The following is a 26091-nucleotide window of genomic DNA, read 5'->3' as shown; positions in this document are numbered from 1 at the left end:
TAAAAAAAAAAAAGTACAAGTGATATTGCCAGGGTTTGGAGTGTCTGGGTGCAAAGGGACCCAGGCGGTGGCCCCAAATTTAAAACTGGAGCAGGATCATAGGGGACTTGGGGAGGCAGGTTAAGACATACGGGGTTTGTCTTGTAGCTGTTGTCCCTATAGGTGTTAGCCCATGATAGTCTGTGAGCGTGACATCCTTTAGGAAAACATTTAAAGAGGCAACTTCAGTGTGCACAAGGCACTGGATATGGGATCCGAGAGTAACCCTCCTGAAATGCAGAGCTATCCCTGACCACAGGGGTATGGCTTCATTGTGCGGTGTGTGTGGAGCTTTACTTGGCATTAATCCTTATCTGGAAGATCCTGGGCAGTTGTATGAGTCCGTTCAGGCGGCCATACCACAGACTGGGTGGCCCAAACAACGGAGATTTGTTTTCTCACCATTCTGGAGGCCAGAACTCCCAGATCAAGGTGCTGTTGGCAGATTCCGTTTCTGGTGAGAACGCTCTTGCTGGCTTACAGATGGCCGCCTTCTTGCTGTGTCCTCACGTGGCCTCTTCTCTGTGCGTGTGCAGAGAGAGATCTCTTGTGTCCCTTCTTCTTTTTAATTTTTATTAACATATATTGTATTATTTGTTTCAGAGGTACAGGTCTGTGATTCATCAGTCTTAACACAATTCACAGTGCTCACCATAGCACATACCCTCCCCAGTGTCCATCACCCAGCACAAACCATAAGAGACTCTTAATCTCCCTTCTTCTTCTTATAAAGTCACCACTTCTGTAGGATTAGGACCCCACCCTTAGGACTTCCTTGAACCCTTATTACCCCCTGTAACAGGCTCTGTTTCCAAAAACAGCCACATTGTGGTTTGGCACTTTCAACATATGAATGTGCAAAGGAAACACAATTCGGTCTACGACAGCAGCTGACCTTCCTTCTTGTCCTTAGCAAACAACCCCCACAAACTTGCAGAAAGAACTTTAATGGACACACACTCTACAACAACTATCATTTCTGCAGGTAACAAATGGAAGCCAAATGTGAGGATTCCAGTTTTGTCCAATGTCTCCAACATTGTATCTTTTAAAAAAAGATTTTGTGTATTTATTTGAGAGAGAGAGAGAGAGAGAGCACAAGCAGAGAGTGGGCAGAGGGAGAGGGAGAAGCCGACTCCCTGCTGAGCAGGGAGCTGGACCGGATGCAGGGCTCGATCCAACGACCCTGAGATCATGACCTGAAACGCTTAACTGACTGAGCCACCCAGGCACTCCAACATTGCATCTTCTGATTCTTCTACTGGCAGGTCAGAGACTCCTCCTTTTCCCAAGCATCCGGAGTGTGAGGATCTCTGTCCATGCTAATGTTTGACCCGCCCTTGGGAAATGTCTCACTCAGCCCCGGGTAACCATGACCCGGTCTTCTGAACAGCCTGCCCTTCCCGGGTTCTAGCATTGCCTTCCATAGTTTTTTCTCTCACCTCTCCCCACCACCCCTGACTTTTCCATTTCCTGGAGTCCATAATCCTCTTTCCTCCCCAATCTCCAGAACTTGCTGGAAGTGGCAAGCCAACTTCTTTCATCTGAATTGTAGGTACTGAGCTTGGCCCTTTAGTCTCAGCTCCCTTTTCTGCAACTTGATAGGGCATGTGAGCGGTGAATGCCACACTGGTTCCCGAAGCCCACACCTGAGTGACTCATTGGTTAAATGCCTATTGAATGAGTGCCACAGAACAAGGTTAAGGTCAGTAAAGACTGGAGCTAGAAGTACCAGTTGTCTATAAACTTAGCATGCAAATTTCCACATAAAAGAAAAGTATTTCAAACATCTCAGCATCATTTTAGAACCCTGCCTTCGCTTTTCCACATACTGGTTTACGTATATTTTTATTTAATACAATATTATTCATTGGCCATTATTTATAGATAGGAAGGTAATATATATTGGAAGAATGCTGTTATTTTCACTTGGAGACTAGGATAAAAATACCTAGTTGTGATAAAATGTTCAGTAACAGTGATATCATAATTATATGCTGTATCCCCAGCCCCTATAACAGTGACTTGGCACAGACGAGGTGCTTAGATATTTGTAGAAGAAATGAGTGAATACAAAATTGTGATAATATTTAACACAGATTAATTCAACAAAAATGCATTGTGTACCAACTAAATGTTATGCAGTTTGCTAGGGCCTGGGGGGGTCTAGCTGTGGTCACACCTGCTCCTAGGCCCCTCGTCTATGCCAGGTGGTCATGCTCTTTGAAGCCACAGTTTTGGAAGTGATCCACAGGGAGGACCAGCTAGATTGGCCTAATCCAGAGACAAAGTTTGTAAAGTTCCAGAAAATAAATATTTTAGGCTCTGTGGGCTGTACGGTCTCCATTCTGACTACTCAGCTCTGCCTTGTAGCATGAAAAAAGCCATCCACAATAATGTAAATGAATGGGGTTGACTATGTTACAATAAAATTTTATTTACAAAAACAGTCAAGCCAGATTTGGCCCATGGGCTATAGTTTGCCTACTGCTGGAATCAATGTGGGAGCCCTCAGGGTGAAATACCACCCTTATACACGTAAAATTATAGAATTTTGGAACAGAATGGACTGTACAGATGCTGCCCTCTGTTTTACTCGAATAGCAAAATCCCAACCCCAGTAAATCCACACTCCACATACCCACTGCTCCCTATCTTCTTACTGTTCAGCTATTGGTGAACATGAACTGAGAAAAGCATTTCCAATGGCACCAAAAACCGCAAGATACCTAGGAATAAACCCAACCAAGGAGGAAAGGATCTGTACGCTAGAAACTACAGAACGCTTATGAAAGAAATTGAGGGAGACACAAAGAAATGGAAAAACATTCCATGCATTGGAAGAACAAATATTGTTAAAATGTCTATGTTACCAGAGCAATCTACACATTCAATGCAATCTCTATCAAAATACCATCAGCATTTTTCACAGAGCTGGAACAAACAATCCTAAAATTTGTATAGAACCAGAAAAGAACCCGAATAGCCAGAGGAATGTTGAAAAAGAAAATCAAAGCTGGGGGCGTCACAATTCCAGACCTGAAGCTCTACGACAAAGCTGTCATCATGAAGACAGTATGGGACTGGCACAAGAACAGACACATAGATCAGTGGAACAGAATAGGGAACCCAGAAATGGACCCTCAACTCTATGGTCAACTCATCTTTGACAAAGCAGGAAAGAATATCCAATGGAAAAAAGACAGTCTCTTCAACTAATGGTGTTGGGGAAATTGGACAGCCACATGCCGAAGAATGAAACTGGACCATTTTCTTACACCATACACAAAAACAGACTCAAAATGGATGGAAAGCCTAAATGTGAGACAGGAATCCATCAGAATCCTAGAGGAGAACACAAGCAGCAACCTCTTTGACCTCGGTTGCAGCAACTTCTTGCTAGACACGTCGCCAAAGGCAAAGGAAACAAAAGCAAAAATGAACTAATTGGGACTTCATCAAGATAAAAAGCTTTTGCACAGCAAAGGAAACAGTCAACAAAACTAAAAGGCAAACCCCAGAATGGGAGAAGATATTTGCAAGTGACACTCAGATAAAGGGCTGGTATCCAAGATCTATAAAGTACTTACCAAACTCAACACCCAAAACACAAATGATCCAGTTGAGAAATGGGCAGAAGATATGAACAGACATTTCTCCAGAGAAGACATATAAATGGCCAACAGACACGTGAAAAAATGCTCTACATCACTCAGCATTTGGGAAATACAAATCAAAACCTCAGTGAGATACCACCTCACACCAGTCAGAATGGATAAAATGAACAAGTCAGGAAACGACAGATGTTGGCAGGGATGCGGAGAAAGGGGAACCCTCCTACACTGTTGGTGGGAATGCAAGCTGGTGCAGCCACTCTGGAAACAGTATGGAGGTTCCTCAAAAAGTTGAAAATAGAGCTACCCTACGACCTAGCAATTGCACTCCTGGGTATTTACCCCAAAGATACAAATGTAGGGATCTGAAGGGGTACGTACACCCCGATGTTTATAGCAGCAATGTCCACAATAGCCAAACTGTGGAAAGAGCCCAGATGTCCGTCGAGAGATGAATGGATAAAGAAGATGTGATATTATTATTATTATTTTTTAAAGATTTTATTTATTTGACAGAGAGCGAGCACAGCAGGCGGAGCAGCAGAGGGAGAGGGAGAAGCAGGCTCCCCGCTGAGCAGGGAGCCCAATGTGGGGCTCGATCCCAGGGCACTGGGATCACGACCTGAGCTGAAAGCAGACGCTTAATGACTGAGCCACCCAGGTGCCCCGAAGATATGATATTATATATATATGGAGTATTATATATAATAATATATATATATATAATGGGATATTACTCAGCCATCAAAAAGGATGAAATCTTCCTATTTACATTGCTGTGGATGGAACTGGAGGGTATTATGCTGAGTGAAATAAGTCAGAGAAAGACAATTATATGGTTTCCCTCATATGTGGAATGTAAGAAATAGTGCAGAGGATCATAGGGGAAGGGAGGGAAAATGGAATGGAGAGAAATCAGAGAGAGAGAAAAACCGTAAGAGACTCTTAACGCTAGGAAACAGGCTGAGGGCTGCTGGAGGGGAGGTGGGTGGGGCGACGGGGTAACCGGGTGATGGGCGTTAAGGAGGGCACAGGATGTGAGGAGCCCTGGGTGTGATACGAAACTGATGAATCACTGACCTCTACCTCTGAAACTAATGATGTACTATATGTTGGCTAATTTTTAATTTAAATAAAATAAAAAGGAAGAAAGGAAAAAAAGAAAAGAAGAAAAGCACACGATCGTGCTGACTGGTTTCTGTTTAGTAAATACATGACCACTAATGCCAACTGAGTCCTTAGGGCTACCCGGAAATCTTACTTCATTTACCTCATATACTCATTATTCCTCCTAGAAGAGTTTTTTTTTTTTAAGTTTTTATTTACATTCTAGATCGTTAACATAGAGTGTAATATTGGTATCAGGAGTAGAATTCAGGGATTCATCCCTTACATACAAACCCAGTGCGCATTCCATCACGTGCCCTCCTTAACGCCCATCACCCAGTTACCCCATCCCCCCACCTACCCCCCCTCCAGCAACCCTCCATTTGTTCTCTATCATTAAGAGTCTCTTATGGTTTGCTTCCCTCTCTCTCTTTTTCTACTGCCCGTTCTCACCAAACCTCCAGCACCTCCGTGGCAGCTATGGATGTGTGTCCCTGGATCTCCCTACAGGAGAGGAGCGCAGCTTGCTCACAGTCTCCCAGCTGTTGGCTTCTTCAGGAAACATCTCAGCCTTCCAGGCAAGGCCGCATTCTTCCCAGGGAAGCCCGAACCGATGGCTGAAAAGGACAGAGGTACAAGGTCCTGGCCATTTTGGCCAAGGGAGAACACTCTAACTCTTCTTCTTTGCCCCAGAGCTCTGCTACGGGTTGGCCAGGACTTTTGCAAATCTCATCACCGTCTGAGGTTCTCTCCTCCGGGTTCTGTTTCCTCCACCCTTCCTTTCCACAGGCTTCCAAACCTACAGCCTAGTTTATTTTAGACAGAAATACCATATACAACGTGAAAAAAAAAAAAAAACATTTAAAGCTAACTTGCTTTTTTTTCTGGTCTTAGCATTTAAAATGTTTGTTGTAGCAAAAGATTTTTTAAAAGATTTAATGTTCAATCTAGATAAAGGAAAGCACTGAATCATCATCCTGCTAATGGTTCCTGTTGCTTAGCTCTGTTCTCTGCAAACCTTTCATTGCACCAGAAGCACTGAGCCTTTCTCCCGGGAGACTAAAGCAGCAGTTTCAACATCAAAGAGCATCACTGACCGAGAGATAACCAAGTGTGACAAGGACTGACAGCTATTTTTCCACACCATTCAGAATAGTAAGGGAGTCTGTACTCCCTTATAGGGCGTTGTCTCCCCAGTGACTTAGAAATGCATTTATTGCATCTTATACTTGTGACTTGACTCTATGATACAAGATTTCTTTCTTTTCTTTTTTTTTTTTTTAAAGAGAAGCACAGGGTATAAATAGTTACTTTGGCTTTATGTTGATTGACTCAGTACTGCATCCATTGGCTGATTCTCATGTAATATTCACACCTCCCATTTGCACAGTGCTTTGCAGTTGGGAGACTTTGCTCTCCAATATGTCATGTGAATCTTTTTATAATCTCATGAGAGGACAAGGACAGTATAATTACCTGTGTCTTACATATAAAGAAAGTGAGGTTCATAGAGGGTAGGTCCTTTTCTTTCAATGTCATGTAACGGGAAGATGCAAAAGCTGTCACTAGATCTAAGTTGTTCAAGTTTGGTCGAGACCCTTCTAGTGTACTGCATGGCTTGAGAGCTATTACTCTGACAACATACAGGAAGACCTCTGTTATTTCAGGCCAAGCTTTTATCAAGCATGGCTTAGTGCATGTTAGCAAGGAGGTGCATGAGGAACATTTGTTTCTTTATTCTAGTTTCATGAGATGCAAAAGAAAATAAAATATGCATTAATAAAAACTCCTTTGAAGTATCATACTTGCATGACCTACTTCAGTATTAAAAGCTGCTAGTTGTTCATATTCACTAAGACTATTTTTTGTACAAAAACTAATTTGATTGTGACTCCAATTGAAGGTTTAGTGGATACAACAATTCAGGAGTGGAAGAAACAGAATTATCTGCCACTGGCATCTGACTACCAGCCAGCATGCTGGACTAGCTGATTAGACTTATCAATAAGCCATAGGCCATAATATGACCGTTGAAAATATGTCCAGTGATTTATTTGGCCCAGGGAAACTGAAAAATGAAATCGAGCAGTTATGCAAGGGTTTTTTTGTTCCTTTTATAGCTCTCCAACTAAGCAGAATAAATTCACTAGGATTAAAAAGTTGAATTTACAGTAATTTAATAAAGCCAGTGAAACTTTTAAATGGGTAATTACACTTATCATATTAAAGGGAAATAAGAACAGATGTAATAAAGCTTATGGAAATACGATTTATCCAGGAGAAGGAATTAGGAAATAGAGATATCTTAATTTGTATTTATGCAAGCAGTATGTGGATACCATCTTGTAGTGAAAGATGACCTCAAACATGCAGAATATAAGATAAAAATAAAAAGTATGGCTTTATTTCCCTTTTCTTTCTCAGAGATAACAACTGTGAACATGTACAAATAAACATTTTTATGTCAATTGGACTTTATTCTTTGTATAATTCCATCACTCTCTTATTTTCATTTAATGATTTATATTACAGATCTCTCTATGTCAGTGCATATGTTATTGTGTTTAAATGTATCATATTAGGGATGCCTGGGTGGCTCAGTCAGTTAAGCATCTGACTCTTGATTTTGGCTCAGGTCATGATCTCAGGGTCATGGATCGAGCCCTGTGTGGGCTCTGTGCTGGATGTGGAGCCTGCTTAGATTCTGTCCCTCTCCCTTCGCCCCTCCACCCTCCACACATGTGGCTAAAAAATAAAAAAATAAAAGTATCACATTGATCTATAGTATAGATGATACTATAATTTATTTACCCACTCCCCAATTAATCACCATGTAAGTAGTCACCCAGCAAAGATGTGGTCAGTAGCATCATATGCCCCTTGAATCAAATAAGGGTAAATACCAAGAAATCAACCATGGGTTTGAAGCATCAGTGCATTTAAACTGTATGTAGACGCCCCCCCCACCACCAATTGCTCTCTAAAAGGACTAACCATTTATGTTATTACCAATAGCATATGAGACTAAATGTTACTGACAAAAGTGTATATTATTATAATTCAAAAATTTTGTTTATAATTTTGTTTGTGTCCTCTCTATTTTTTACTTGATTTGTCTATCTAAGGTTTGCCAATTTTGTTTAACTTTTTCGAAGAACTAACCCTTGGTTTTTGTCTTTTCTATTATCTTTCTATTCTCTATGTCACTTATTTCTTCATCATTTCCCTTCTGGTAACTTTGGGCTTAGTTTGTTCTTATTTTAAAGATTCCTTGTGGTGTAAAGTTAGGTTGCTTATTTGAGACCTTCCTTTTTTCTTCATGTATGTGTTTATCCCTAAAAACTTCCTTTTAAGGACTGTTTTCTTTTTTGCTATATCCATAAGTTTTGGTATGTTGTGATTCCATTTTCATTTATCTCAAGATACTTCTTTATTTCCATTTTGATTCTTTTTTTGATTTGTTGGTTGTTCAGGATTGTGTTGTTTAATTTCCATGCATTTGTGAATTTTCCAGCCTTCCTTCTGTTATAGATTTCTAGTTTCATTCCATTATGGTCAGAAAAGATACTTGATATCATGTCTACCTTCTTGAATTTGCTGAGACTTATTTTGTGGCCGAGCATATGGTCCATCCTAGAAAATGTTCCAGGTGCGCTTCAGAAGACTGTGTATCTTGCTCTTGTTGGATGGAATGTTCTGTATATGTCTGTTAGGTCCACTTGGTCTAGAGTGTTGCTTGGGTCTGCTCTTTCTTTATTGATTCTCTGCCCGGATGATCCATCCGTTGTTGAGAGTGAGGTAGTGAAATCCCCAGATATTATTGCTGCTTGTTTCTCCTTTTAGTTTTGTTAGCATTTGCTCTGTATATTCAGGTGCTCTGATGTTGGGTGCATAAATACTTAGAATTGTTATATCTTCTCGCAGGCAAATAAGTAAAATTATGAGACAGGAGACATTACAGCTGATACTATAGAAATACAAAGAATCATATGAGACTACTATGAGCAACCTATGCCAATAAATTGCACAACGTAGAAGAAATAAATACATTTATAGAACCATACCACTTACCAAGACTGAATCATGAAGAATTAGAAAATCTGAACAGACCAATAATGAGTAAGGAGATTGAATCGGTAATCAAAAAGCTCCCAACAAAGACAAGATGATGTCATTGGTGAATTCAACCGAACATTTAAAGAAGAATTAGTGCCATTTCTTCTCAAACTCTTTAAAAAGGTAGAAGAGGACAAAATACTCTCCAGCTCATTTTATGAGACCAGCATCACCCTGACACAGGGTGAAAAGAAAGCTGCAGGCCAGTATTCTTGATGAATATAGATGCAAATATTCTCAACAAACATACTAACGAACTGAATTTAATAGGACATTGAAAAAAAATCATACACCATGATCAAGTGGGATTCATCCCTGGGAAATAAGGGTAGTTTAATGTATGCAAACAAATAAATGTTATGCAGCACATTACCAGAATGAAAGATAAGATTAGCATGATCATCTCTTTAGATGCAGAAAAAGCATCTGTCAGAATTCAACATCCTCTCTCTCTCTTTTAAAAGATTTATTTATTTGAGAGAGCGGGAGAGAAAGAGAGCATGTGAGCATGGGGGAGGGGCAGAGGAAGAGGGAGAGAGAAACTCCAAGCAGACTCCGGAGTGAGCGCAGAGCCCAAAGCAGGGTCTCAATCCCATGACCCTGACATCACGACCCAAGCTGAAACCAAGTCAGATGCATAACCAACTGTACCACGCAGGTGCCCCCAGAATTCAACATCCTCTCTTGATAAAAGCTCTCAAACAGTTGGGTAGATAAGGAACACATCTCAACATAATAGAGGCCATATGCGACAGGCTCACAGCAAACACCATACTCAATGGTAAAAGGTTGAAGGCTTTTCCTCTAAAATCAGTACAAGACAAGTGTGTCCACTCTCACCACTCCTGTTCAACATAGTATTGGAAGTCCTACTCAGAGTAATCAAGCAAGAAAAAGAAACAAAAGTGTCTGAGTTGGAAAGAAGTAAAATTGTCTCTGCAGATGACATTATCTTACATATAGAAAGCCCTAACACTTATAGAAAGACACCATCAAAAAACTACTCAAACTAATAAACAAATTCAGTAAAGTTACAGGATATAAAATTAATATACAAAAATCACTTGCATTTATATGCATTAAGAAGGAATTATCTGAAAAAGAAATGGAGAAAACAATCTCATTTGCAATAGCATCAAAAACAATCAAACACTTAGGAATAAATTTAACCGAGGAGGTGAATGATCTGTACACACAAAACTATATGATATTGATTAAAGAAATTGAAGAAGACAGAAATAAATAGAAAGATACCACATGTTTATGGATTGGAAGAATTAATACTGTTAAAATATCCATACTACCCAAAGTAATTTATAGATTCACTGCATCCCTTCTAAATTCCAATGGCATTTTTTATAGATACAGAAAAAAGAACACTAAAATTCACGTGGAACTACAAAAATCCCAAATGGACAAAGCAGTCATGAGAGATAATAACGTTGGAGGCATCGCACTTCCTGATTTCCAACTATATCACAAAGCTAAAGTAATCAAAACACTATGGTACTGGCATCAAAACAGGTACATCAATGAATAGATCTGAATGAAGAGCCCAGAAATAAACCCATGCTTATATGGTCAATTAAAATTTACAATGGAATCAAGAATAATGAAGAAAGGGAAGTATCTTTAAATAATCGGTGCTGACCAAACTGGGAAAAGAATGAAATTGGACCCCATTCCTACCTCACTCATAAATATTAGCTCAAAATGGATTAAAGATTTAAATGTAAGACCTGAAACCATGAAACTCCTACAAAAAAAAAATAGGGAAAATCTTCCTTGACATTGGCCTTGACAATGATTTTATGGATATGACACCCAAAGCACAGGCAACAAAAGCAAAACAAAACAAAAAATAAGTGGGGCTACATCGAACTAAAAAGCTTCCACACGGCAAAAGAATCAACAAGAGGCAACCTACAGAGTAGGAGAAATCATTTGTAAGCCACATGTATCTGATTAGGGTTTAATATCCAAAATATATAAAGAACTCCTATAACTCAATAGCAAAGAGCCAAATAATTCAATCAAAAAAATGGGCAAAGAACCTGAATAGACATTTTTCCAAAGAAGATATTCAAATGGCCAACAGGTACATGAAACGATGCTCAGCATCACTAATCATTGGGGAAGTGCAATTATAAGCCACAATGAGATATCACTTCATACCTTTCAGAATAGCTGTTATAAAAAGGACAAGAGATAGCAAGTGCTGGCAAGGATGTAGAAAAATGGAACTTTTGTACACTCTTGGTGGAAATTTAAATTGGTGCAGCCACAATGGAAAGCAGTAGAGAGGTTCCTCCAAAAAATGAAAAATAGAATTATCAGTGATCCATTAATCCCACTTCTGGGTATTTATCTGAAGGAAATAAAACTACTATCTCAAAGAGATATAGGTACCCCTGTATTTATTGCAGCAGCAGCAGCATTATTATTATTTTTCAAAGACTTTTTTTATCCATTTATTTGACAGAGAGAGAGAGCACAAGTAGGCAGAGTGGCTGGCAGAGGGAGAGGGAGAAGCAGGCTCCCCACTGAGCAGGGAGCCTGACACGGGGCTCGATCCCAGGACCCTGGGATCATGACCTGAGCCGAAGGCAGATGCTTAACCGACTGAGCCACCCAGGTGCCCCATTGCAGCAGCATTACTTACAATAAGCACAACACAGAAACAACCTAAGTGTCCAAAGACAGATGAATGGATAAAGAAAATGTGGTGTATATATACAAGGGAATATTACTCAGCCATAAAAAAGAAGGAAATCCTGCCATTTGCCAAACACGGATGGACCTTGAGGGCATTATGCTAAGGGAAGTAAATCAAACAGAGTAAGACAAATACTGTAGGAGCTCATTTATATGTGGAATTAAAAACAACAACAACATGGGGCTCCTGGGCGGCTCATTGGGTTAAGTGACCGGCTCTTGATTTTGGCTCAGGTCATGATCTCAGGGTTGTGAGATCTAGCCCTGAGTCAGGCTCCATGCTCAGCATGGAGTCTGCTCGAAATTCTCTCTCTCCCTCTCTCTCTGCTCCTCCCCTGCTCGCACTCTCTCTTTCTCTCTCTCTCTCTCAAAAAAAAAAATCTTTAAAACAAATCAAAAAACAACAACACACATGCACTCATGGAAACAGAACAGACTGGAGGTTGCCAGAGGTGGGGGGTGGAGGTGAGGAAAATGGAGGAAGGTGGTCAAAGGGTGCAAACTTCTAGTTATAAGATGGATAATTTTGGGGGTATAATGTACAGCATGGTGACCATTAGAGTGCTGTATTACATATTTTTAAGAAGATTTTATTTATTTATTTGACAGTGGAGAGAGAGGGAGAGAGAGCACAAACGGGGGGAGTGGGCAGAGGGAGAAGCAGGCCTCCCTGCTGAGCGGAGAGCCTGACGTGGGGCTCGATCTCAAGACCCTGGGATCATGACCTGAGCCAAAGGCAGACGCTTAACCAACTGAGCCACCCAGGCGCCCCTGTATTACATATTTGAAAGTTGTTGGGAGAGTAGATTTTTCAAAAAAGATTTTATTTATTTATTTGACAGAGAGAGCTAGCACAAGTGGGCGGAGGGGCAGAGGGAGAGGGAGAAGCAGACTCCCTGCTGAGCAGGGAGCCAGATGACGGGCTTGATCCCAGGACACTGAAATCATCACCTGAGCCAAAGGCAGACGCTTAACCAACTGAGCCACCCAGGTGCCCTGGGAGAGTAGATTTTAGAAGTTTTCACCATACACAGACAAAAATGGTAACTATGTGAGGTGATGTATGTGTTAACTAACTTTATTGTGGTAATTATTTCTCAACATATGCATAAATAAAATCACTACTTTGTATACCTTAAAGTTATACAATGTTATGTCAATTATATCTCAAAAAAGCTGGAAAAAATTTAAAATTTTGCCATCTGATGGACAAAAAATTGTTATGCTTGGTATTAACTCCAATTTTCCTAATTAATAATTACAATGGATATAAACTTTAGGTATTTATTGCCCATATGATCCTCCTGTAAAAATGTCTATGATTTTTGCTTAGTTTCCTGAGTTTTTGCCTTTGACATTAGGTTGGTAGGTCTGCATATATTCTGGATTTTATTTTTTTAAAGATTTATTTATTTATTTGAGAGGGGAGGGGCAAAGGGAAAGAGAGAGGGTCCTGAGCATATTCCACGCTGAGCATGGAGCCCGAAGTGGGGCTGGATCCCATGACTCTGAGATCGTGACCTGAGCCAAAACCAAGAGGCAGGCACTTAACAGACTGTGCCACCCAGGTGCCCCATGTTCTGGATTTTAATTGTGTCTGTAGATTATGTTTTACATATTTTCTCTCAGCTTTCCACTTATATTTTGCTTTTCCTTATGGTCAGTAATTAAATGATAAGGATTTACATACTCAAATCTGTTGGTTTTTTTTTCTGTAGGCTTCTGAGTTTTGTGTCTTACTTAAGAAGGCCTTTTCCACTTTGAAACAATGAAAAAAATTCTCTTAATTTTTCCAGTGTGTTAAAAATTGTGTAGTTTTCATCCCCAAGTTTTTAATCTGTATGGAGTTTAATTTTTTAATGATCTGATGAAAAGATCCAATCATGTTTTTTACAGATAGACAATTGTCCCAAGACTATTTGATAAATATTTAATTTATCCCTGACTGATTTATATATATATATAAATATCTATATCTATATATAAATATGTATATCAAGTTTTTCTATAAACCTGTATTTGTTTTTTTTTTTTTAAAGATTTTATTCATTTATTCATGAGAGAGACAGAGGGAGAGAGAAGCAGAGGGAGAAGCAGGCTCCCAAGGAGCAGGGAGCCCTATGCGGGACTCGATCCCAGGACCCTGGGATCATGACCTGAGCCGAAGGCAGACGCTTAACCATCTGAGCCACCCAGGCGCCCAACCTGTATTTGTTTTTAGACTTTATTTTATGTTCCAATGATGTATTTTTCTAGTTCTGTGCCAGTGGTACACTCTCTTAATTACTATAACTTTATAGGTAGGGTTACTTCCTCACATCCTGTTGTGCTACATGAAATATGTTCCCTCTATTCCCATGCATTTCCTTTTCCAAATAAATTTTTGAATGAGCTTGCAAAGTTCTATAGCAAAAAGGCTAGATTTAAAAGAATTGGAACTTGCATTAATTTTACAGATGATCTCTGGTTACATTCCCTTTCTCATTCCTAAAGTTAAATATGTGTGCATTTATTTGATCTTCTCTTTTTCTCCAACAATGCGTTCAGACTTCATAAAGATTTACCAATTGTGCTTTTTTTAAAAAAAATCCTGGCTTTTATACAGGCAACAGAAGTAAAAATATATAAATTGGACTACATCAAGATTAAAAACTTCTGTGCATCAAAGGACACAATCAACAGGATGAAAATCAACTTATAGAATGGGAGAAAATATTTGCAATTCATATATCTGATAAGGGTTAATGTCTAGACTATATAAAGAACTCCTGCAACTCAAGAAAAACAAAGACCAAATATCTGAATAAAAAATGAGCTGGGTGCCTGGGTGGCTCAGTCAGTTAAGTGGCTGACCCTTGGTTTTGGCTCAGGTCATGATCTCATGGGTCACGATCTCATGTGTTGTGAAGTTGAGCCCCGGGTCAGGCTCTGCTCTCAGCGGGGAGTCTGCTTGGGGATTCTTTCCCTCTGCCCCTTCCCCCCACTTGCACTTGCTCTTGGTCTATAAAATAGATAAATAAATCTTTAAAAAAAAAACGAGCAAAGGACTTAAATAGAAATTTCTCCAAAGATATACAAATGACTAACAATCACATGAAAAGATGTTTGACATCACTAATCATTAGGGAAATGCAAATGAAGGCCCCAAATGAGATATCAGCTCATACCCAGTTAGAATGGCCAGTATCAAACAAACAAGCTAAGGAACACACCAGAAGATAACAAGTGTTGGTGACGATGTAGGGAAATTAGAACCTTTGTGCACTATTGGTGGGTATGCAAAATGGTGCGGCTGTTGTGGGAAACAGTATGGCAGTTCCTTAAAATGCTAAATATAGGGTTGTCATATGATCCAGCGAGTCTGCTTCTGGATGGATGCACCCAATGTTACAACGGTATCTCAACATTTGTACACACGTTTCTAGCAGCATTATTTACAATAGCCAAAAGGTGGAAGCAAACAAATGCCCATTGATCAATGAGCGGATAAACCGTAGGTGGTATATACATACGCTGGAATATTACTCTTTAAAGAGGAAGAGAATGCTAACGTGATACAACATAGATAAACCTTGAAGCCATTATACTAAGTGAAATGGCCAGGCACAAAGAGACAAGTACTGTGTGATCCCGTTTATGTGGGGTATCTAGAGTCAAATTCATAGAAATAGGAAGTAGGACAGTGGTTGCCAGGGGCTGGGGCGAGTTAGTGTTTAATGGCAATGGAATTTCAGTTTTCCAAGATGCTCAAGTTCTGGAGATTGTTTGCAAACAATGTGAAAATACTTAACTCTACTGAAGTAGACACTTAGAAAAGGATTCATATGGTCAATTGTGTGCTATGTGTATTTTATCACAATTTGAAAAACTGGCTTTGGCTTTACTAATCAAGTCTATGTTTCTAATGTTTTCCATGACTTAATTTCGGCTTTTATTTGTTCTAAGTTCTCCCTTTTGCCTTCTTTGCAACAATTTCTTTCTTTTTATTAGCATTTAGAGTAAAAAAGAAGTGTGTTAATATCTCTCAACATGATTGTGAACAAATGTCAAGATTTTCTTTTATTTCCAGAAGTTTTACTTTGTATTTTGTATTTTTTTAAAGATTTATTCATTTATTTTCGAGAGGGGGAGGGAGAGAGGGAGAGGCAGAGAATCTCAAGCAGACTCCCCACTGAGCATGGAGCCCCACGCATGGCTTGAACTCACAATCCATGAGGTCATGACCTGAGCCAAAATCATGAGTCAGACGACTAACTGACCGAGCCACCCAGGTGTTCCTACTTTAAGTTCTTTAACTATTGCTAGGCTCAGAAAGGCTTCTGGATGCTTTATCTTTTAGATTTTAGATTGAACATTTTCTCAATACTAAAAATTGTCCTGGGGCGCCTGGGTGGCTCAGTTGTTGAGCGTCTGCCTTGGGCTCAGGTCATGATCCCGGGGCCCTGGGATCGAGCCCCACATCGGGCTCCCTGCTCCGCGGGAAGCCCGCTTCTCCCTCTCCCACTCCCCCTGCTTGTGTTCCCTCTCTCGCTGTGTCTCTCTCTGTCAAAATAAATAAATAAAATCTTTTAAAAAAATTGTCCTAAAATGCTTATATACGATTCAATATTTTGGATGTGAGCTCTTCTTTGTATTAATATCAACACACCTGTAGGTTGTTGGTTGGTATATTCATTTTTTTTCTTTCTGTCCCTTAATTTTCTATCATTCTCTGTCCTGTTGGTATAGATCTGCCTCTTATCTGCGTCTTATCCTTGTAAACAACAAAGGAGTGGCTCCATGAATGACTATATTGTTGCTGGCTAAATGAGGAAGGAAATTCATCTGAAAGACCCTGAGTTCTTTCTGATTACAATAAGATGGGACTGGGGCAAGGAAACCCAAAATAAGACAAGAACCGAACCAGAGTAAACACTATGCGGACTTGCCTTACCCAACTGCCTTTCCCTAGATTGCTAGGCGCAGCCTCAGGCACCCAGGACCCTTGGACTTCTCCAGATTTGAGAGCCTGGACCTCCTGCCTTAATCGCAGGCCTGTGTCAGGCAGTGGGAGAGACTTTTCTCCGTGTAGCCGTTCAGTGAGCTGGGCTCCTTTCATCTTGAGTCTCACCCTCTTCTTGGTCAGTGGAGGCTTCTCTCATTCGGTGGGTACCTGGAGAATGAGAGAGGTGTGAGCCAGGCCCGGAAGAGGCTCATATCACTTCTATTCACATCCCTTTAGCTAAACTCAGTCACATGGCTGCTGGTAAATATAAGGGGGACTGGGAGACACAGTCTTCCCGTGAATCTTAAGGAAGAAGAAGAGAACACAAGCACTGGTGATCATTAGCGGTGTCTAAGGATGGTGCTTACAGAGATTTAGCTTTATAGTAATATGCAAAGAGGTTAAGATCCAAGGGGGAAAGTAGTGGGGAAAACGCAGGGTGGGAGCATGATAAAAATAAAGAACTATGAGGAAGTACCGTTTTTGTTTTGTTTTGTTTTGTTTTTTTGCTGAGAGAAAAGTAGGGTCAAATGTCTAAGTGTCATTATTGTCCTTGGATTTTTAAGTAGTTAGACAAGAGTCTTGTCATTCATCCTTTCCAACACCAGTTAGCTGAGCTCAGAGGAAGAAACCGAAATGAAACACGTCACTACAAATCCTTTCGCATTGGCTGAGCAGTGCTCTTTGCCACATCCTGAGCTATGCAGGCACGGAGGATGCAAGATGAAGCAAGCCAGTCTCTGCCTTCACAAAGGTCTCAAGCCAGTGAGGAGGGATGCATGTAGGCAGCTACCCAGGTACCACTTCGGGGCCTGCTCTGCACTTCTGGTCCAGGGACATGATGTCACTGCAGCAGAGCAAGTGAGGAAGCCATTCATTCCCACTTGGGGGGCCATGGGTAGCAAAGACCAGCTCTGCATTGGAGCCTTAGAGGATGCATGGGGTTATGATGGGAAAAGGTGGGTTCCAGGGACAACAGAAGCAAAAAGAAAGGAATGAGCAAAGACAGGGAGATGAGATTAAGTGGCATCTCTAAGGTACTTCTCAGGAGCTGGTGGCTTATTTTTAAAACCGCAGCGGTCTTGAGAAAGACCTTATGAGACAACCGTCTGTCCTAATAGCGAGCGGTTTATAACAGCAACATTTGGATCTATTATTACAGACAAAGACTATTTTATATGAAATATAAAGTGGAGGTCATTTGAGATATTTTGAGTTTTATTTGGGCAGTTGTCTCCTGATGTAAATATCAGAACAGCAGAAATATCTGCAGCCATATTTATGCTCTTTCCTATTTATTCATTTTTATTTAACCCTGTGTAACATTTACGATCTGCCAGGCACTGTTGTAAGAACTTTCCGTATTCTTAAAACCACCTTGGGAGGTAAGAATTATTATTATCTGCATTTTTCACTTGAGGAAACTAAGGCCCAGAAATGTGAAGTAAGCTACTCAAGCTCACCCGGCCAGGAAGTGGTGTCCGATGGGTTTCAGACCCCCCAGCAAACCAAGGCCCCAGAGTCTGGACTCTTATTGGGAGGGCAACTTTCCATCATTTACTCATATCAAATAATACATAATGAGACGTATTCTGTGCTACCAGCCACCTTGGAGTTCATGGAAAGAGGATACACTTCGAGGAACGAACAGGGTAAGGGGGTCCAACTTGCACCGAGGCCCCGAAGATGAGCTTTGCCGAGTGGGGAGGGCCCAGGGAGAGGTGTGAGGGGAGCGTGGCTACAGCCTGGGGCACGGCGACGGTGGAGCGGAGGACGCAGAGCCACATGGCAGACTGTGCAAGAGCAAAAGCAGCAGGCTCTGGCAGCAGGTGGGAAGGAGGAGGCAGCGAGAGGCACGACTTTCCGGCAGTGTCCATCTGTTGTCTTGTCGCTTGTCTGCCAGTCGAATTTAGCTGGGTGACTTCTGAAAGCCACCTGCCCTTCACCTCAGAACGCACTGTGGACAAGCAATAGTAGTGCTTACAAGGGAGGAAGCGAAGAGCTAGCTCCCTCCATTAGTGGTCCTTGAAGGCAACGGGGTGGAGCATTTTCCGTTCGCCAACTCTCAAAATGCCGACCCGCCGGCGTCTTCCCCGGAGGACCGCACTGGGCCCAAAGCCTCTTGCACTAATGATAAATCCCTACCCGCTGGGGCTCCTCAATCCAGAGATGATCAGAGGAGACAGGAGAGGGGAGAACCACGGCCTGGCAATCCTCCGCTTAGAGCAAGCCCGGTGATCCCCAGGTTTGGGCATGCACACCCGGACAGCTTTGCAAATTAACTGGGTGCCGAAATGAACTATAACTGAAAACCAGTTGCTTATATCAGTTCAACCCACTGAACTCTGTTTGCCATGGTAACAGGTTTCGTTTGTGTGTGTGTGTGTGTGTTTTCTTTTTGAAGATTTTTATTTATTTACTTGACACAGAAAGAGAGAGACAGCTAGAGAGGGAACACAAGCAGGGGGAGCGGGAGAGGGAGAAGCAGGCTCCTGGCTGAGCAGGGAGCCCGATGTGGGGCTTGATCCCAGGACCCCGGGACCATGACCTGAGCCGAAGGCAGACACTTAACAACTGAGCCACCCAGGCGCCCCGCGTTTGTGTTTTTAACTCTTTCATTCCATCTTCTTTTGACCAGAGTGCCTCTCCTGGGGTTCTAAGAGAAGCGCCCCTTGTTGAGCGTACCTCAACCTGGTGGTTAGGACAAAGAGGTCAACTTCCCTCCTCTTTGGTGTCTTTGAAACCAGGTTGCCTAGCCTTGGGCAAGCTGCTAAACTTTCTAGGCCTCTCTGCTCTCCTGTCTGCTGCCCAAATGCATGCTGAGTTTCCTCAGTGAGAGACCCACTCAAGTACAAAGAGTCAAGATGTGAAATCCTCCAAGCCCTCTGTGCCTGGTGCCGTCTGCATGCCCCCAACTCTGCCCTTAAGTGACTAGTTCAGAAGGGTGTGCAAACTCACAGACAGGAACTCTTGCAGCCTTCGGGTGAGTGACAAGCCATTCCAACCCAAATCTGCGTGCCCTCCTGTTCACAGGGCTTGGCGTGGGGATGGGGAACTGTGCATTGGCTGTTGCTGGAGCTACATATCTCTGGGGACATTTTCCCTCCCTTTGTTTCATACCCAGACCGCAACTTGTCAAATTACTCATTTGATCTATCCCAGTGACTTGCTATTTCACTTTTATTTAATTTATTTTTATTTTATTTTTTTTTGGAACGACTATAACCTTCTTGACAGGACCTGCATTTGCGATTGGGTTGGGAGACTGCTTTCTCAGCTCGGTTATTTTACCCCATCTTTCTTTTTAACCGAGTTGTAATTGACATAGAACGCTGTGTAACTCCAAGGTGGACAACGTGTTGATCTGATACATGTTTCTACATTGCAGTATGATTATCACTCTAGTGAAGCATCAGCTGATGCCCCCATCACATAATTATTTCACTTTGTTTTACTTCATCTTAAACCAAAGAAGAACTTGTTCTCAGATGGGAATTCATGGGAGTGCTAAAGGTGGTTACGGCGGAAGTGCAAGGCATGGAGCCTTGACAGGTACGTGGGATAATTGATTTCGGTCAATTTTAAAGGTCAGCGCATCTTCCGTCCACTTCCAGTCTCCAGGTCGAAGCTCCTGTAAACTAATGGGCAATTTTGGTTTTACCAGGTTTCCTTAATTCCCAGGCCAGATGTGTTAAATCTCCCCCTGGTTTCTCTTAACAGAGTGACAGCAGGTTTTAATCTTTCTGTACACACTGCAGCAGCTGTGCAAACATTTCATTAACAAAAGAAAAGTGGGAAGCCTTAAACCTGTGGGTAACTTGTGCCTAGCATTTGATTATCAGTAGACTTTAAGATGCCCCAAAGTAAGGATAAATCTGTGTGCCTTAAATTCTACTTTATTTCAAAAAGCTTGAGTAGTCATAACAAAGAAATTAAACTCCATCTAGGGAATTAAAACATGTAAGAAGACTCTCTGAATTAGTATTCAGCTGCACAATTCTCTAAAAGCATAGTGGCAGAAATAATAAAACAAAGCAACATCCAGGCAAAAATTCGCATTCTGAATGGGAAAGCTATAAAATGTGAGGCAGGCAAGTCTTTTAAATCAGACACTGTTTAATATATTTACATGCTGTCCTTCACAAGTTTTTGGAATTATGTTGACATTTGTTCTCAAGATACAAAATTGTTCAAAGATAGCTGGAAAGTAAACACTGGGACTTTGGTTTGTCTTGGTTTTATTTCCATGAAAGTGATTTATTATGTCTATTTCATAGTTCTCCTCCCTGAGAATTTTTAATGCATTGCTGATGTTTTATTAGGTGGAGAATTTTTTTTTATACCAAAGACTCTTCCTATGGATTCTGTACTTACTGGTATAAAAACTAAGGACAGATTTCTTTCTACTGCCTTCCTAGCTCATTTTTATTTGAACATAATTCATACTATGTACAAACAGAAATATTTATTGCCTACTTTCTATCTTTTCTCAGTTTCTTTTGTTTATTTTATTTTATTTGTTTTTAAAGTTTTTCTTTAAATTCCAGTTAATGTACAGTGTAATATTAGTTTCAGGCATACAATACAGTGATTCAACCCTTCCATAGAACACCCATCACCCGGTGCTCATCACAACAAGCGCACTCCTTCATCCCCATCAGCTGTTTCATCCATCCCCCACCCACCTCTCTTGCCTACTTTCTATCTTAAAGGACACAGGCTACTGTACGTTTAGGTGCATGCCTCTTCCTCCACGCAGTCCTCCCTAATCCAGTAGTAGAAAATCATTTCCCTTAATCCTCTGGTAGGGCTTTTTTATACCTCCCTCATAGTATTCATCGTAGAGTTCACTGTGCGTGTTAATCTTCTACTCCATAGTGAGCTCCTTGAGGCCAGGTACTAGGGGCTGATCCAAAGTTGTATCTACCTACAACCAACACTTGGTCACAAATGTCTGCTGAATGAAGCCCTTGGGTAGAAGGTAATGCTTGCGCTAAGAATCTTACTGTCTTCCTGTTCAGCTCTTTGTTTCACTGAGTATACCCTTTTTCCCCCAGTTGTGTGCTGAGTCTGGAGAAAGAGAGTTGAAAAACACAGGCCCTACATCTAACGGGCCACATTTCAGGAAGGAAATTTGTAAATCAACGATAAATATATCTGGCAGGTTTAATAAAAATAACCTTGTAGTTATTTTGGATTAAATTCATTGCTATTTTATTTAAAAAGATTCCATCAAAAGAAAATTCCTCTATTTTTTATTTTTTCTAAATACATTCCATCTTTATTTTTTAAAATTTATTTAAACTCAATTAACATAGTGTATTATTAGTTTCAGAGGTAGAGGTCAGTGATTCATCAGGCTTATATAACACCCAGGGCTCCTCACATCACGTGCCCTCCTTAGTGCCCATCACCCGGTTACCCCATCCCCCCACCCCCCTCCCCTCCAGTAGCCCTCACTTTGTTTCCTATGACTAAGAGTCTCTTATGGTTTGTCTCCCTCTCGGATTTCGTCTTGTTTTATTTTTCCCTCCCTTCCCTGATGCTCCTCTGTTTTGTTTCTTAAATTCCACAGATGAGTGAAATCATATGATAATTGTCTTTTTCTGATTGACTTATTTCACTTAGCATAATATCCTCTAGTTCCATCCACGTTGTTGCAAATGGCAAGATTTCATTTTCTGATGGCTGCATAATATTCCACTGTGTGTGTGTGTGTGTGTGTGTGTGTATACCACCTCTTCTTTTTAAAATTTTATTTATTTATTTGACAGAGAGAGAGAGCAGGAACACAAGCAAGGGGAGTGGGAGAGGGAAAAGCAGCTTCCCACCGAGCAGGGAGCCTGATGTGAGGCTTGATCCCAGGACCCTAGGATCATGATCTGAGCCGAAGGCAGGCACTTAACGACTGAGCCACCCAGGCGCCCCATACTGCCTCTTCTTTATCCATTCATCTGTAGATGGACATCTGGGCTCTTTCCATAGTTTGGCTATTGTGGACATTGATGCTATAAACATTGGGGTGCAGGTGCCCCTTCAGATCACTACATCTGTACCTTTGGGATAAATACCCAGTAGTGCAATTGCTGGGTCATAGGGTAGCCCTATCTTCAACTTTTTGAAGAACCTCCATACTGTTTTCTAGAGTGGCTGCACCAGCTTGCATTCCCACCAACAGTGCAGGAGGGTTCCCCTTTCTCCACATCCTTACCAACATCAGTTTCCTGACTTGTTATTTTTAGCCATTCCGACTGGTATGAGGTGGTATCTCATTGTGGTTTGAGGATTTGTATTTCCCTAATGCTGAGTGATGTGGAGCATTTTTTCATGTGTTTGTTGGCCATTTGTATGTCTTCTTTGGAGAAATGTCTGTTCATGTCTTCTGCGCATTTCTTGATTGGATTATTTGGTTTTTGGGTGTTGAGTTTGGTAAGTTCTTTATAGATCTTGGATATTAACCCTTTATCTGTAGTGTCATTTGCAAATATCTTCTCCCATTCTGTGGGTTGCCTTTCAGTTTTGTTGACTCTTTCCTTTGCTGTGCGAAAGCTTTTTATCTTGATGAAGTCCCAATAGTTCATTTTTGCTTTTGTTTCCTTTGTCTTTGGAGACGTGTCTAGCAAGAAGTTGCTGTGGCCGAGGTCACAGAGGTTGCTGCCTGCATTCTCCTCTAGGATTTTGATGGATTCCTGTCTCACATTTAGGCCTTCCATCCATTTTGAGTCTATTTTTGTGTGTGGTGTAAGAAAATGGTCCAGTTTCATTCTTCTGCATGTGGCTGTCCAATTTTCCCAACACCATTTGTTGAAGAGACTGTCCTTTTCCATTGAATATTCTTTCCTGCTTTGTTGAAGATTAGTTGACCATAGAGTTGAGGGTCCATTTCTGGGTTCTCTATTCTGTTCCATTGACCTCTGTGTCTGTTTTTGTGCAGGACAATTCCTTTAAATCTAAACAAAAAGGCTCAGTCTCTGCAGGTCTTTCCTTTTCCTGTAGGCGATACTGAATTTTTTTTATTATTAACATATAATGTATTATTTGTGTCAGGGGTACAGGTCTGTGATTCATCAGTCTTACACAACACACAGACCTCACCATAGCGCATACCCTCCCCAATGTCCATCACCCAGCCACCCCATCCCTCCCACCCCCCACCAGTCCAGCAACCCTCAGTTTCTTTCCTGAGATTAAAAGTTTCTTATGGTGATACTGATTTTTATTTAGAAGTTGTTGAATTCCGCCTGGGCACCATGCCTATGTCTGGGGAGCCTGTCCCCAGGGAAACTATGTAGGTCTAAGGCTTACAAAGGTTCTCAAACCTTCGTGTCTTTAGGAATGGGGTATTTGTGCATTCTAGGGACTTAGGACCAGAGGTTTCATTTCGGTAGACCTGGAATGGGGCCCAGGAGGACTCCTTCCCTCTCCCCCTCAATGCACCCCAACTTGGCACCAGCAATCCAAGTGACTCTGATGCCGGTGACCCGCAGTCTACAGAGAGACGTCACCTTAGACCTTCCTAGCATAGCGCCCACCTACTTGTTCATTTTCAGTGTACATATAAGTACTTAGTACTGAGGACTAACTGCGAGTTCTTGGGGGTAGGGTAGGGGGAGAACATCTCAAAGGAAGCCATATTTGAGCTAGGCCCTGAAGAACGAGAACAGAAGATTCAGAAAGACTTCCCAAACAGAAGGAACAGAGAACAAAGGGGTTTGGGGATCAGAAGGCACCTGGGTAGCCAGGGAATCAGCAAGCAGACTGGTGCGGTCCAAGTGAGGGACAGAGGGGGAGAGGACCAAGAGTCTCAGCTCTACTAGTTGGCTAACTGAATGACCTTGGGAAGAGGCGTAACCTCTTCAAACCTGCACGATGATGCTGTTAAATGCCTACCATGCTGTAAGAAACAAGAAGAGGTACGTGAAGCATGGAACATTGGCCCAGCTCAAAGCAGGCCTTTAAGAAATGGTCATTGTTCTTATTAATACTGTCCATATGGTTGGAATTTTCCATCAGTAAAATGAGCACGTGAACATAAAGTAAAAAAAAGAGAGAGGCTATAAAATTCAAAAAGCCACATCCATTTATTCATGAATTATCAAGAGATTTGAGGCACGCCTGAGATCTAGGCTTTAATCCTCCTGTTCATTGAATGGCATCTGTAGACCACTTAAAATGTGTCCAGCACTGGATAATTCTCTCAGTTCTCTTTTCCCTTTTCAGTGTGTAGACTCAGCCAGGAGGCAACTTTGTTCTCTTTCATCAAAGAATAAAACATCTTAATCCTGAAATCCCAGCCCCGCCATAACCCGTACTGGCGCTGCACAAACAGGATCCAGTTTCCCCAGTAATGGAAACTCCCCACTGCCTGGAGGATGAAGTCTGAGTTCCTCGGGGCAAGTGCCTAGTTCCCAGCGACTGACTGCTGCCTTCTCTCTCAGCACCAACTTGAAGTAACAACTGATGATTCAAGAGGATGCATCTGACCGGTATGTAGCTGTAACTCAGATACATTCTTCTCCACCTGAAAACATGAAACTGTTAACTATAGACCACATCTTTTAAATATTCTGTTTATTCTATCAAATGAATTCATTCTTGTAAGTATTTGCAGTGGTGTCTGGCTTTTGGCAAGTGCCATCTATAGGTTAAATAAAATAGATAACAGTATTTCCAGCCTTCTGAGGAAGGGGGGCCATGCTAAATGCTCACTCTCTCCCCCCTTTCTGAAAACTGCCCCAAGTGCAGCCTGGGTTGTGTTTTATGTTTGTTTGTTTGTTTGTTTTTTGTTTTGTTTTGTTTTTAGTTCCTTTTCCTCAAATGATTACTCCAAACTAGATCTCTTAGAGAAACCTTTCCCAGCCCAGGGATAGGAGCAGTGTGCAGTTGGGTAAATTATTGGAGTTGAGAAGGAAAACAAGAAGTGAGCAAACAGACATTCCAGGATAAACATAATTTGCTGGTTTGCAGACAAGTGCTTGAAAGTCATAGTTCTTGGGGCGCCTGGGTGGCTCAGTTGGTTAAGTGTCTGCCTTCAGCTCACGTCATGGTCCCAGGGTCCTGGGTTTGAGCCCCGTGTTGGGCTCTCTGCTAGCAGGAAGCCTGATTCTTCCTCTCTCTCTGCCTGCCCCTCCCCCTGCTTATGCTCTCTCTTTCTGTCAAATAAATAAATAAAATCTTAAAAGAAAAAAGAAAGTCAGAGTTCTTGAATTCTTAGATCTATGCTTTCTATGGAGGCTGCATGACGCAGATTTAAGTGCCTTACCTCCCATACCTGTTTTAACAATCTGTGAAGGGATGGAATCATACTGCTGTTCTAGACAGTCCTCTTTGTCACTACTTGGACTATTGTACCTCAGACGTGCACCACCAGCCATTGTACAAGAAGGGCCCAGCCTGCTGGCAGTTCATACATCTTCACCGAAGCAGGAAGAGGGTGGTAAACTTTATTAGCGTAAGTCTGTAGTTTCAATGAACTCAAGAGCCTCTTTGGGGCTGTTCTAATTTCTTTCCTCCCTG

The sequence above is a fragment of the Callorhinus ursinus genome, unplaced genomic scaffold, assembly GCF_003265705.2.
Source record: "Callorhinus ursinus isolate GAN/ISIS: 27379988/994484 unplaced genomic scaffold, GSC_fseal_2.0 scaffold91, whole genome shotgun sequence".
NCBI classification, from domain to species: Eukaryota; Metazoa; Chordata; class Mammalia; order Carnivora; family Otariidae; genus Callorhinus; species Callorhinus ursinus.
This window is presented reverse-complemented; position numbering follows the sequence as displayed.